At 41.5% G+C, this 14,169-nt stretch overlaps 1 long non-coding RNA gene across 1 annotated transcript; it reads left to right on the forward strand.

Moving 5' to 3' along the window:
- The first annotated feature begins 6 nt into the window (after window positions 1-6).
- LOC102261175 lies at window positions 7-13,399 on the forward strand. The gene is made up of 5 exons (XR_313532.2): window positions 7-90; window positions 5,489-5,613; window positions 8,100-8,192; window positions 12,448-12,549; window positions 13,372-13,399. It is a non-coding gene; the product is annotated as an uncharacterized LOC102261175 (long non-coding RNA).
- Window positions 13,400-14,169: the final 770 nt, after the last annotated feature.

Raw genomic sequence — 14,169 nt, forward strand, 5'->3', positions numbered from 1 at the left:
CCCTTGGGGGGATGGCCGCCTGCCTGCGGGGACCGGTGCCCGAGGCCTCCCCTGCACAGTCAGCCTGGCCCCTGGGAGCACCCGCCCTTGGTAATTGGAAGGGGGCACCGAGGTTTCCCCACCTTGCGCTCTGATGTCCTAAAGAAGTCACCGGGGAACACGGGGGAGAAATCACAATGGGAAAGTTGATGTGCTGAGGGTGAAAGGGTTCTAACCGTGTGAGGCTTTAATTCGTCTAGAGTCGCTCTGAGTGTAGGGTGTGAACTGTTTCCCCTCTGCCCCACTAGGGGGGTTTAGCTGCAAGGCCCTAACAGCGGTTCTCAACCTGTGGGTCGCGACCCCTTTGGCGGTCGAACGACCCTTTCACAGGGGTCGCCTAAGACCAACCTGCATATCAGATATTTACATTATGATTCCTAACAGTAGCAACATTACAGTTATGAAGTAGCAACGAAAATAATTTTATGGTTGGGGGTCACCACAACATGAGGAACTGTATTTAAAGGTCCAGAAGGTTGAGAACCACTGCGAGAAATGCGGGGGGGGGCGGGGGTGGGGTGGGGTGTGCAGGCCCACGGAGGAGACTGCAGTCCTTGAACAAGCAGAGGACTTTAAGGCTCTTGTTGGGGGCAATGCCAGGCTGTGGCCAGAGCCCTCAGCTAGAGTTTGCGGTGGTTTTAACAGTCATCTGAGAAAAGTCAGCTAGGTGATGAGTCGCCTAGAGGAGTTACAACACCCTAAGCACATAGAGCAGTGCTTATTAGCATTAGTTGTGTACACATGCGTGCCGTTGGGTGTTTTAAGATAAGAAGGATGTCATCTGTGTGCACATAGGATTATGTAAAGGCAGAAACTGGCGTGCATACAGTTAAGACTAACAGCGTGGAGAGTTTAGCAGAAAACACTAATACTTGATACTCAGGTTTGTTCTCAAACTGTGTTACCCGTGTAAGGTCAAGACTAGTGTAGCAAGATGTGATTTGGAATATGCCATGAGATCAGTGGACTTTTTGACTCTATTTGACTTAAATTCCTAAAGTGAATAAGCCTCTAGCCTTCCCATAAAGAAAACTAAATCAGAAATACCATTTCACTCGTGCATTTTAAGAACCGTTCACTGAGAGCACCCACTATGTGCCAGATAGAAAGATGGACAAAGTGTAGCTCTTTGCATTCAACACATTCACAATCCAATAATAATTACTATTAGTTATCAAGAATTATGGGCCAGGCATTGTACTAAGTGCACTAATCACAATATTTCATTTAATCTGTGGTTTCAACAGTGAGTTAGGGGTTATAGCTCCCATTTCCAAAATTAGGCAACTAAGATTCAGAATCATTTCCAAGACCACACAAGTAAGTTGCAGAATTTGGTTTCAACCTCAGGTCAGTCTGAAATTGAGGCCCACACTCACCGCGGCTATCCCTGTGCAAACAAACACAGCTCACTTCGTGTTGTTCTGGCGGCTAGGACAAAGTGTTCTGTGGGAATTCAGGCAGTGAGGGACACACTCAGCCAGAGGAAGGTGCCACGTTCAAGAGATGTTTGAGCTGAGCCTAAAGGATGGATGGATGAGCTTAAAGGAGGTGAGAACAGTTTTCCAGGCAGAGAGAACCACGTGCAAAGACAGGGACCTCAAAGAACAGTGTGTAGTTGGGTCCCCTGAGTGGTTCTGAGCGGAGTGTAAGTGCTCAAGGAGAGGACAGCTGATGAGGCAGAAACGGGAAGTTTTGTCCCCTACATAGTGTGGGAGTCCCTGGAAGTGTCCTAGCAGAGGGGTGCTATAATCAGTGTTGTAGGCTCAGCTCTACTGGCAGTCTTGCAGGTAGATTGGAAGGGGACAGGACTGAACACAGGACCACCAGTGAAGGGAGCATTTGCAGTATTTTAAGTGAGAGGCGAAGAAAGCCAGAAGGAGGCAGTGGCATCAGGGAAAGAAGCAAAGGTGTTCAAGGGTAATTCCAATTTCTTGTTCGGCATAAGGTTTCTTTTCCGCGTGGGGAGATATATGGCAAGCAGATAACAGCTAGTGTCGACTTTCTTTCTAGCTGAAGCCCGATCAGTCTTATAGGCTGAAGGCAGGAACCATAAATAGCCTAGAATGTTGGGACCAGTAAGAGGCATTTTCTTACTAATGAGGAAAGTCAGGGCCTGTGAAGTGAAATGAGTTGCCTAAATAACCCAGTGGCAGGCAGAGCTAGCATGGGAGCCCACCACATGTGCATTCAACATTTAAATATTCATTACATGCTTACTGTGTTCCAGCAACAGAGAGATGGGCTGGTGATAGAATGGTAACAAAAGCTGGCTCATTCCCTGCCCGCGCAGAGCTCTGTACGTTCTGGTGGAGGAAGCAGACTTTGATCACATGATCACACAAATATCAACAGTCAGTGGTCTCAAGTTCTTAGGGGGATCTAACCTAGTCTAGGGAAGCTTTTTGGAGACAGGGATGCCTGGACTAAATCCAAAGGATGAATGGAATTTAATCAAGAGAAGAGGTGGAGGGACAAGCATTCAAACAGAGGGAACAGCATGTGAAAAGTTCCATTGGTATGAAAGACATGACTGGAGCCGAGCTACATGGAGAGAGTTGTTCCAGGTATTTTTAGGGGCTAAGTAGCTCTAGTTGGACAGGCTACAGGAGTCAGAAAAGCCTCTGACAGGTGCCAGACTACTATGTTAGATAAATTTTATGCCAGACACACTAAGTTTGATTTTGGCAATTGTGTTTTATGATAGATGGGTATTATATGTTAATGAAAGAAATTTCTCAAGCCCTAGAAGTTTCTGAGTACATGTCTACATCGGCAAACCTTGGATAAATTTTGAGGCTGTGTAAGTTTTTAACTCTGATTTCTGGGAGCTTTAACCAGTACAAAGAAGAAAAGATGACATGGAAGTAAACACACAGTTATAAACAGTAAGCAATTTACCGTTGCAAGGATTAATTGTGCAAAGTAATCTATTGTTTACGTTTTTATTGTATGCAATTTTTTCTTTCATTGAGAAAAACATTAGCAGCTACTGAGTTGTCTTCCCAGGCAAGTGGTGGCTGAGGCAGACTGGTTCTTGTGGTGAAGGTGACTGATTTAAGGACACGGGGAAAGGAGCAGTCTCCTTTCAGAAACATGCCTGTGCTGAACGCAGAGTGACTTGAGATGGGAAAATAGTCAAGCAACAGCCACGAATTTAGGCCCTTAAATTGCGAAGAAAACTGTTTAAAATGAATGGTCAAGGAATGGCAACAACCCAGCCTGGGCAAATTGCGATGACAGCACTCTTAATGCAACTCATGCTTGTCACTCTCACTTGGAATTCTCACATTCCGTGAAAGTCACCTTCCAGCTGCCGGGGCCCCTCCATCTCTTCCACGTTCTCTGCCCACGGTTTGGAAGGAATGGAGTTTTCCATTGCTTCGCCTCACTGTGGCTCACAGGAAGCGATACAAAGATGAAGACCCCCTTTGCTTCATGTCTCTAACCTAGAAATTGATCGAACTCGTGAGGGAAATTTCCTTCCAATCACAACTTGGCACGTGAAGGAAATAGCTCTGGCCTAGGGAAATCAAGCCTTAGCTAAGATGGAATACGGATGAACATGGGCAGTGGACTGGTACCCTATACTGGCATACCTCTATGTGCATTTCAGTTATTGATTATGCATTATGTGTCTACACTGGGATAGACCGTTGTCAGACAAAGGTGAAAAGACCAATATACATGCAAAGAGCTATGCAGTGGCTGAATAATGGCATCTAAAGATATTGGTTCCTAATCCCTGAACCCATAAATGCTACCTTCTATGGTTACCTTAGATGTGTTCATTTGAAGACCTTGAGGTGGCATGACTGTCCTGGATTATCAGCTTGGGCCCTCAATGCAAGCACAAGAGTCTGTATAAGAGATTGGACAGTCAGACAAGGGGGCAGCAATATTATCAGAGAGGCAAGATTAGAGCAGTGTTGCTACAAACCCAGCAATGCAGAGACCACCAGAGACAAGGAACAGGTTTTCCCTGAAGAGCCTCTGGAATCAGTGTGGCCCTGCCAGCTCCTTGAGTCCAGCCCAGGGATACTGATTTCAGACTTCTAGCTTCCAGCTCCATGAGTGAATACCTTTCTGTTGTTCTAAGCCACCCAGTCTGTGGTAATCTGTCACAGCAGCCACAGGAAACTAATACAAATGATAACCATAAAAGTTTTACTAGGGGAACGAACAAAGTGTGGTAGAAAGGCTTCACAGAAGACCTGATATTTTAGCTCCTTCCAGAAGGACGATTAAAGATTGACCCTGAGAAAGAGTCTACCCGCCCCTCCCCCCCAATGGGTTTAGGAACCTGAAGATGTAAACTCACTGGTGCTGGGGTCCAACCCCAGCAGATCCAGGGGTCCCCAAAGGTGTGGACGGAGTCGGCGAAGAAGGAATGACACGGAGACAGCCTTCAGTTGATCAGCAGCCTAGTCAGGACCTCTAGCTAGGATCTCCAGCCAAGTTCTGGTTAGGATCTGATCAGGATCTGATGTTTATTGTCTTGTTACATCTGTATTTATACCAGTCGATTTTAATCCTGTCAATTTCTATTGCAAAGGTTAGGGCGTCTCTTATCTCCATTCCAGGGAGTAAAGATTATGTAGCTTAAGCGTGATTGTTTGTAGTTAAAGTGATTAACTACCCGCCTGGTACTTAGTTAAGGGGTTGTATCACCTCCCTAACCTCAGGGAAAAATCCCCACCTGGGGAAACAACCTTTCTCGGAGAGGTGACCTTGGTTAAAACACATGGCGCTAAGGAGAGCAAACATATTAAGAACAATATGCTATATATGCCAGGTCCCTTGAAACATATGCTGTGCAGATGTTTCTTTCCTGCAGCGACTGTGTCAAGCAGCAAGAATGGACCGGCTTCCGGCACACTGGGATAGGAGAGAACTTGACAATCTAGAGAATTACTTTTCTTTTACTTAATAAGCACCACTAGGTGCACTTTTAAATTATATTCTCACTTTATCCTCCTAACAGCATTTGATAGATGAAGACACTGAATCACCATAGTTGGGTAACTTGTTCAGGTGAGCGGTGCGGGGTGGACTTGAAGCCCACTGTGTAGCTATGCATCCATCCCCTGGACCACTGCACCTTGCTGCCTTCCTATTTGGCCTGAGCGATAGCCCTAGGTGGGAGATCTCTGGTGAGGCTGGAGCAGCAGGAGTGGTACCATGATAAAGGGTCCTGTAAGGCTGTGTGCATAGGGTTAGGGCACCATGGAGCCAGAGAAGGAATTTGGCAGATGTGATCCAGTTGTTGCTTTAGAAAGGTCACTTTTCATGGCTGAATGTAGGATAAATTACAGGAGGGTGAGTGCAGGGAGAGAGGAATATGGAGTCTAATGCAATAGGCAGTCCAGGGGAGGGATGTGGCTGGCATGAATAAGGGCAGTGACAGTGGTGATGGAGGGATATGGATTTGAGAACTTTTCATTAACAGGACTTGGGGATCAAAGTGCATGAAGAGGAAGAAGAAGGGGAACTATGAGCCATGAGAAAATATGGTGACAGCTGACATCACCTCCTTCCAATCCCTCCAATTCATGTCCTCCCACCTTTTATCCTGTGAGTATTCCTCAAACAAGATCTTGTTATTTCTTCCACCTCTATGTTTCCAATTTAACCCCCCTTTATTTCCATTCCTAGGCCCCTCCGCCCTTATGGCCTCACTTCGGGATTACTGCAATAGCAGTAATATTTTGAGATAGCCAAGGGTCACTCATTGGGCTCTGTGTTTCCTTGTATACCCCTTGCCCTTACCGCCCATTCAGTGGCATTGACTCACAAAGAAATTATATTTATGTGTTAGATTCTGAAACCTTTTCTGAGTGACTGAAGTTCTGAAAGAACTGATAAAGTTTTGATGCGTGGTGATACTTTAATATTAAGGATATGTTATACTGGGAATGTTTGACGTAGCTCCTAGACTTTCTTGTTGGTCTTTTGGGGGAGGTATATTATTGTTATTTTCCTGATCATGGAATCATAGGTGTTGGCTTGCAATGCTGACTGGTGTCCTGTGCTGCTCTGCTGTCTCAGTAGCGAGCAAAGGTGTTCACTTGGACATAAAGAAACCTCTGCTTCAAGCTGAAGAGCAGCAAGAGCATCCCTAACGCATAATTTACAGACCTAACCCAGCCTCACAGCCGCACTGCAGCATTTTCCTATAGAGGCAGAGTTACCATGGAAGGAGAAACTATTTATATCAGTGGGAGGAATACTGAAGCCAGAGAAAAGTACATACAGAGCTATTTGAGAGTCAGTTTTATCATTTCTTAAACTACCAGCCATATCCTCTTGTATTGAGAGGGGGAAAAGGGAGACAGCGATTAAGAAGCAGAGCTTAAACTGGGTTTGTCCTCAGCATTCAGGAAATATAATAGTTCTAACTAGATACTAAAAATGGAATAAAAAGGCATCAAAAACACCAGGCCCTATTACTGACATTCTTGGTTCTCATCTGGACTTACAAGTTTTTGTTTTTTTAAATCTCTGTAAAGTCTTACTACCTTTTTCCCCATTAAAAGAAAAAAACACACAAAAGGAGGTACTAAAATGTAACAAAGTTTAGAACTTGTGCATATTTCTATCTTGTTGAGAACAGCCTAAGTTTCTTATTTGGGGGAGGCCAGCGTATCTAACAGCTGGAAGGAGGGGATGGACACAGAATTTGATTTTGTTACCAAAGGCTGATGGCTTTGAGCAACTTGCCTGGAGCCAGATTTTTGGTGTTTTATGCTCCCTCTAAAATCCTCTCTGGTTTTATGTGAAAGCAGAAGAGTTCCATAAAAAGAAGAGATGGCCCTGACCAGTATGGCTCAGTTGTTTGAGCCTCATCCCACACAACAAAAGGTCGCTGGCTCCATTCTGCGTCAGGGCACATGTCCAGGTTGCAGGCTCAATCCCCAGTAGAGGGTGTGCAGGAGGCAGCCAATCAGTGTTTCTCACATAGATGTTTTGCTCTCTCTCCAAGATCAATTAAAATATATTTTAAAATAAAGAAATCTCTATATATAAAAGCCTAAGCCACCCTTCAACTGGTAGCTATGATGTGCACTGACCACCAGGGGGCAGACGCTCAACACAGGAGCTTCTGAGCTGCGGTGACTTGGCAACTGCGGTTCTCAGGTGATGCACCTGGAACCAGAGAGGAGGGAGCCCGATTCCAGAGTGCGTCACCTGAGAACCACCCTCTTGCAATCCGAGACCCCTCAGGGGTTGTCAGAGAGCAGGTTTTGGTCTGATCCCCACAGGCCAGGCCAAGGGACCCCCCATGAATCCGTGCACCAGGCCTCTAGTATATTTATAAGTAAGTATGTTTATAAATAAACTAGTGAGCCAGTGCACAAATTCGTGCACATTGAAAGGAAATTAATTAGAAGGTAGCTGGTGGGGCAGGACTGGACAAGATGGGCTGGACACGCCCTGGAGCCAACCTCCGGTGGTCCCTCCCTGGCTGCAGCTGGGATGGCACCGCGGCTCGAAGGGCATCGGCTGAGTAAGCGGGATCCCTCTGGCAGGTGGGGTCCCTCGGCCTGGCCTGCGAGGATGGGGCTGAAACTGGCTCTCCCAACATCCCCCAAGAGGTCCTGGAGTGCGAGAGGGCATGCTGCAAAGTTGCTGTCATACAGGGTGTGGAACACAAATGCAAGTGTGCAATAAACCAGATTCGGGGCCAGCAGTACCCCAGAAACAACATAACCCATGGCCGAAAGTGGAATTGTGCAGCCCTGCGAGGAATCGGGCTCCCTCCTTTCTGGTTTCAGGGTGCATCACCTGAGAACCGCTGCTGCCAAGTCACTGCAGCTCGGCAGCTCCTGTGTTGAACGTCTGCCCCCTGGTGGTCAGTGTGCTTCATAGCTACCGGTCAGATGGACACTTAGCATATTTGCCTTTTATATAGAGAGAATATATAAATATATAAATAATTATACATAAATAAATAAAATAAATCATATTTAAAGCTGCAAAGCCTTAGTCTACCTGTTTTATAGGTTTAATCTTTACATAAAGTTTGAATATATCACTATAGTTTATTTCTTTTCTAAAAGAGAAAGAACATACAGGAGAGAAAAAGACAACAGCGGTGACTTGAAGAAGAAGCCATATGAAAGCTGAAAATGGTCACCTGTCAGCACCTAACTGTAAGCTATTATCGCAGCACTTAAAAAAGGATATTTGGTTTAGTTGTTTTTTTCCTAATAAGAGTTAAAGATTAGTAACATGAAATGTTTGAATTTTTGGGGGAAATAGTTAAAATTTAAGGTAAATAGAATATCTTTTCTTAAGCTAGTAAAGAAAATTTGTTACTTTGCTTGATAACAAATGAATTTATGCAAGATGTTATCTTTAAATACAGCTTATTTAAGACTCAAAACAGTTACTTTTTAAATCCTCACCCAGTGATATGTTCTTATTGATTTTTAGAGAGAGAAAAAAGGATCAAACCCACAACCTAGGTATGTGCCCTGACTGGGAATCGAACTTACCATCTTTTTTTGTGCATGGGAGTTTGCTCCAACCAACAGAGCCACCCAGCCAGGGCATGACCTAAACAATTATTTTGAACTATTTTGAAAAGTACACACAGGTCAAAGCTGTGGAGGAGAAGTCAAAGTTAAACTAGAACCATTTTATGTCCTCCAGGAATTTAGAATTTAGAAGAGGAAACATGAAAGCTATAAAAATGTACTAGAATGGCCTGGCCAGTGTGGTTCAGTGGTTGAGCATTGACCCATGAACCAAGAGGTCACTGGTTCAATTCCCCATCAGGGCACATGCCCAGGTTTTGGACTTGATCCCCAGTAGGGGGCGTGCAGGAGCCAGGCAATCAATGATATTTCATTCTATCCCTCTCCCCCAAAATCAATAAAAGCATATTTTTTTTAAAAAATGTATTGGAATGTAAGATTCCTCATGAAGACAAGGTGGCTAGGCTGTTTTGCTCCAGGCAATGCCTGGAGCAAGGTAGGTGTTCAATAAATATTTGTTGGATGAATGGATAACACAAGGCAGAGAATGTTGAGTTGCTGGGGTCCAACCCCAGCAGGTCCAGGGGTCCCCAAAGGTGTGGATGGAGTCTGCGAAGAAGGAATGACACGGAGACAGCCTTCAGTTGATCAGCAGCCTAGTCAGGACCTCTAGCCAGGATCTCCAGCCAAAGTTCTGGTCGGAGTTCTGGTTAGGAACTGATCAGGATCTGATGTTTATTGTCTTGTTACATCTGTATTTATACCAGCCGATTTTAATCCTGTCAATTTCTATTACAAAGGTTAGGGCGTTTCTTATCTCCATTCCAGGGAGTAAAGATTATGTAGCTTAACTACCCGCCTGGCACTTAGTTAAGGGGTTGTATCCCCTCCCTAACCTCCGGGAAAAATCCCCACCTGGGGAAACAACCTTTCTCGGAGAGGTGACCTTGGTTAAAACACATGGCACTAAGGAGAGCAAACATATTAAGAACAATATGCTATATATGCCAGGTCCCTTGAAACATATGCTGTGCAGATGTTTCTTCCTTGCAGCGACTGTGTCAAGCAGCAAGGATGGACCGGCTTCCGGCATTGAGTCATATGAGAATTGTAAAAAAAAAAAAAAAAGGCCCTGGTCAGTGTGGCTCAGTTGGTTGAGTGTCCTTCCGTGCACCAAAAGGTTGCTGGTTTGCAGTCGAGGCACTGATCAACGTTTCTCTCTCCCTTTCCCTTCAGCTCTCTAAAATCAGTAAAAGCATATTAAAAAAATATTTGTAAGTGAAATTGCAATAGAAAGGACAGGTGACTTCAGCATCTTTGAAGTTATATACTTAAAGTTAATTAAGCAGACAGGCCATGAACAGGATCTCTTTTGCATTACGATTGTTTTTCAAATCCATCAATTGCTTTGTCATCCTCTTCAAGTAAGATCCTGAACACATTAGGTAATTGAACACATTACTTGTTACACTGGGCTCCATGAAATGAATGTTAGACTAGATGACAAATATGCAAGGTCTTTTTGGATGGCTGGATGATTATATGGGTAATGATTACGTGAGTAGCCCATCAAAGCTCTGATTCATAGACAGTATTGCCTAGGAGAGAGACCTAACAGGAAGATGTTCGATAAATAATAGCAGGGGTGTTATGCAAACATGACAAAACATGTGGGGACAATACATTAATGACCAAGGTTTGGGAAACGGGGGGAAAAATATCATTAAGGTCATTTTAGTTTTACTGTTTTATTATTTAAACTGACTTCAACCAAAAACTTGCCTTTGCCCACCCTGAATAATGCTAGACCTAGCTAACTTTGAAATCCTTTGGACTGTGTTTTCTCACAACTTTCTGAATAGTTGACTAAATACACATAGTGGCTGTTTGTCTTGGGGTGCTTTCTTACACTGAGCTCTTTACTAGATCTCAGCGACTCTGGTGCCTGCTACACTTTCACCAGTTGGCAGCAAAATGAGACAAACACGAACAATATATTACTTATATATAGAAAGCTAAGCTGACTAATCTTAAAGGGAATTTTTTTTAAATCTGAAATTAGGACGTTTTCAAGGTTAGAATACTGTTTCTTTTTAAATGATGGAGGCTGTAGGTCGTACTCTTTTTAATGCTCTAGGCATAATAAAAATTGTGACTCTGTGGATCCCACTGTCTTTTACATAAATTAAATTATTTTCTGAAATTTAGACACATGAATGCTAAGAATGGCATTACAATAGCATTACAGAGACTAACTGGAATTATTTCTTAATGCAGATTGTTGAGTCTTTAAATAACCTCATGCTAAATGTTCAAAATCAAGACACCTTGATTTCCTTTAGTTCTTGGTCGTAGACATAAATGCTTGTCCACACCACTTAGTACATCAGACTACTAGGGAATCAAGAAGTAGAAGGCCTCATGCAACTAAAGCTATTATTTCTTTAAAGGCATTTAAAAAAATCATTTCTGTTTTTACCACAATTTCATTATTTTTGGAAGAGAGATTAGGCATCTTTGCTAGTGTTATTAACATTACCATTTTAAGCAAGCATTTACTCATGTACTGTTATTGAATCCTATTTTTTCTTTGATCCTAAGTGATTTATGTTACCCAGATTGCTAAGGTAACAAACTATGGAAAAAATTGATAAGTCTGCTGATTTTATTGTTCTATAAGCAATGTAGGAACTTGCTGAAGTTTAGAAAACACCTATTAACCCAGTGATTGACAGTGTGAAATTTTTGTTATAGATCCTTCTATACCATTATGAACATATAACTATTTTATAACAAAATTATATTATACATGCTGTTTTATAACCTGCTTTTTCTACTTAAAAATATGTTGTAAATCTCTTTCCATTAAATTAAATGTGTTTCTACATCATTCTGATGACTTCATATTGTGATATTTTATGATATACTATAATCTGTTTTAGTTCTTTATTGTTAGATACTAATGATGTCTGTTTTTTCTCTTATAATATTGAAATGAGTTTCTTTGTCAAATTAAATCTTTATTTACATTGTTGAATAATTCATTAATATAAACAATAAAAAATAAAGTACAAAGTGAAAATCACATCACATATAATTGCACCATTATTCATTTTTCAAATATATAGGGTGGGGCAAAAGTAGGTTTATGGTTGCATTTGTGGAAAATAATACTATAATTAATAAATAATAATACAAGAATAAACTGTGGTTCACATACTCACAACTGTAAATCTACCTTTGCCCCACCCTGTATATACTTTATGTGACATATCTACACATCTGTTTAGATAGATAGCATACAAAATTTCATGCTGTTTTATCATCTACTTTTTCCCACATGTCATTGGCATCTTTTAGTATCTTTAAACATTGACCTATATCATCATTTTTCATGGCTCCATGGTCTTCTATTGCACCAGAATATAATTCATTTAACCAACCCCCACTTCAGGACCATTTGAAGTTTTTAATTGGTCTATACAGTGTTCTAATAAACATCTTTTAAATAGTTGTTTAAGTAACTCTAATAAAGAAATTGCTTTTCTTTGGGGGGAATGTTACATGTAGTACTATTTCCTGGAGCTTCACAAGGCGTGTTCATGTATTAAGCACGTATTTACTGAGCATCTACCAACTCTGAGAGGTGCTGGGATTAATATATTCAAGGCTCTGGAAATTCTTACAGTAAAGATGAAAGAAATCTCTTAAATTTTTTAAATTTAAGGTTTCCCAACTTGTATTCTATTTTGGTTTTTGGTCATGGAAATCTTTCCCTTTTTTGAAATAGAATATCACTTGTATTTCAAATGAGCATCTTTGTATTTCACTTGTCTTACTTGGAGCAGAATTTAGAAAATGCTAATCTAGTATCAGTCTTGTTGAAAACTACTAATTAAGTGCCTGTATCTACCTATTACTTTTACAGGAACTCTGAAAAAAAATCTTGGGAATTATTTCGAGGAAAGATATGTTTTAGACATTTCAGAAGAATACATCTTTGATCTAAATTGTCAGATTAACTTCCAGAGTAAGTAGTATTTTGGTATAAACATTTTGGCGGGACACGGGATTTTATTTTGCTTTGTTGATTTAAAAAAAAATAGTATTCATTAGAACAAAAGGGCACTTGAACATAAGAGGAGAATGTGAGATATAGTTTCCAGCTCTTCAGTGGATTTGTTAGGGGAAAGGAGTGAATTTGCCCGGGGAAATAGAATAGACTGAGAAGGAGAGAATAAAAAAGAAAGATGAGATTATTAAAAGGAATTAAGGATGGAGGTTATGAAGATTATAGAGCAACATGTGGAATAATTAAAACAAGACATTTCATATAAAAAGAAGGATCCTGAGTCCCATTTATAATATGTAAAAACCAGCAAGAAAAAAAAATTGGGTGGGAGGAGGGAAATCCAATAAAATAATAGTGTTTGGATTTGGGTGCTCCCCCCCCCCCAACTCTAATTATGTTTTTCATTTTTATTTTTAAAATACATAATACAATTGAAAAAGAAATACTAAAGGATCAGACAAAATTAGGAGAAGAAAGGCTTATGGAGGAGGAGGAAGAGAGAGGTTGAGTCGAACAAAGGCAACACATAGATTAAAGTGAACAAGGGTAGGAGAAAGAACATCCCATTTGTCCTGGAGGAGATCATTAATGGCACAAGTGCTGCGAAGTGGACAAAAGCCCGTCTGTAGTGGGGTCAGATGAGAGAAGCGGAGAAGAATAATTTTTTTTTCAGGACGTAGGAGCATAATAATTCACTGAGAGGTTCCCACCAGCCACTGTTACTTTGGTTTGGGTTTTATCATGTAGGGATTTTGCCTATATCACTTTTTTTTTCCCCAGGAGCTGATAAATGAAAACCTGAAAAAAAAAAAAAAAAGAAATCCTGTAAGTTTCTTTGCCCTTATATTTGAACTGAATAATAAAGAAACGGTAAATTCTCTTTCTGAGCTGTGATAGAAATGCTACTGTATAGAAATCTTAATAATATGCTCTGTGTATACCATTTAAAAACAGGAGAACCTGGTCATCCAGGTCATTTCAGGTGCCTTTTTTCCCCCTCAGTGATTTGTGTATATTTTATCCATAAAAGACAAATTATTATGAAAGGATAGGAAATACAGGTTTAAGAAACTCAAAGAACAAAGTGCACTTTTTGCTGTTTGAATTTCTTAAAATTAAGTTCTTAAGACTCCCGCTGCTCACCTTTAAGCAAGCAACCTTGGAACTACTCCATGAAACCCGGTTAAAGGACGAACCAAAGAGTTTCCATATATGTATATATATATTTTTAAAGCAGATGGGAGAGGGAACATTTAAGTCTCCCGGTATCCATACTTATTAACTCAATTGAATGCCTGTGGTGGGTCTCACGGGAGCACACAGTAGCAGCCTCTTTGCATTACAACTCAGCCGGAAGCATTTATTCCCTTGTAATTAAGGCCAAGGGTGCCACCAGTGATGCGAATGGAAGCAATTATGTGGATTATTCAGTTCCCTCAACATGTCTCAAGAGTTTGTGTGTTTGTGGCTTTATGTTTGTGTGAAGTCCCTGTATTATATTTCTCTTGGTTCTCCCTGGCTCTGCAGGTCCAACCTCAGGTAAGAACAATAGCAAACACTCCTGTGGCGCTTCCTCCA

This window comes from Myotis brandtii, unplaced genomic scaffold (assembly GCF_000412655.1).
Source record: "Myotis brandtii unplaced genomic scaffold, ASM41265v1 scaffold197, whole genome shotgun sequence".
Taxonomy (NCBI): Eukaryota; Metazoa; Chordata; class Mammalia; order Chiroptera; family Vespertilionidae; genus Myotis; species Myotis brandtii.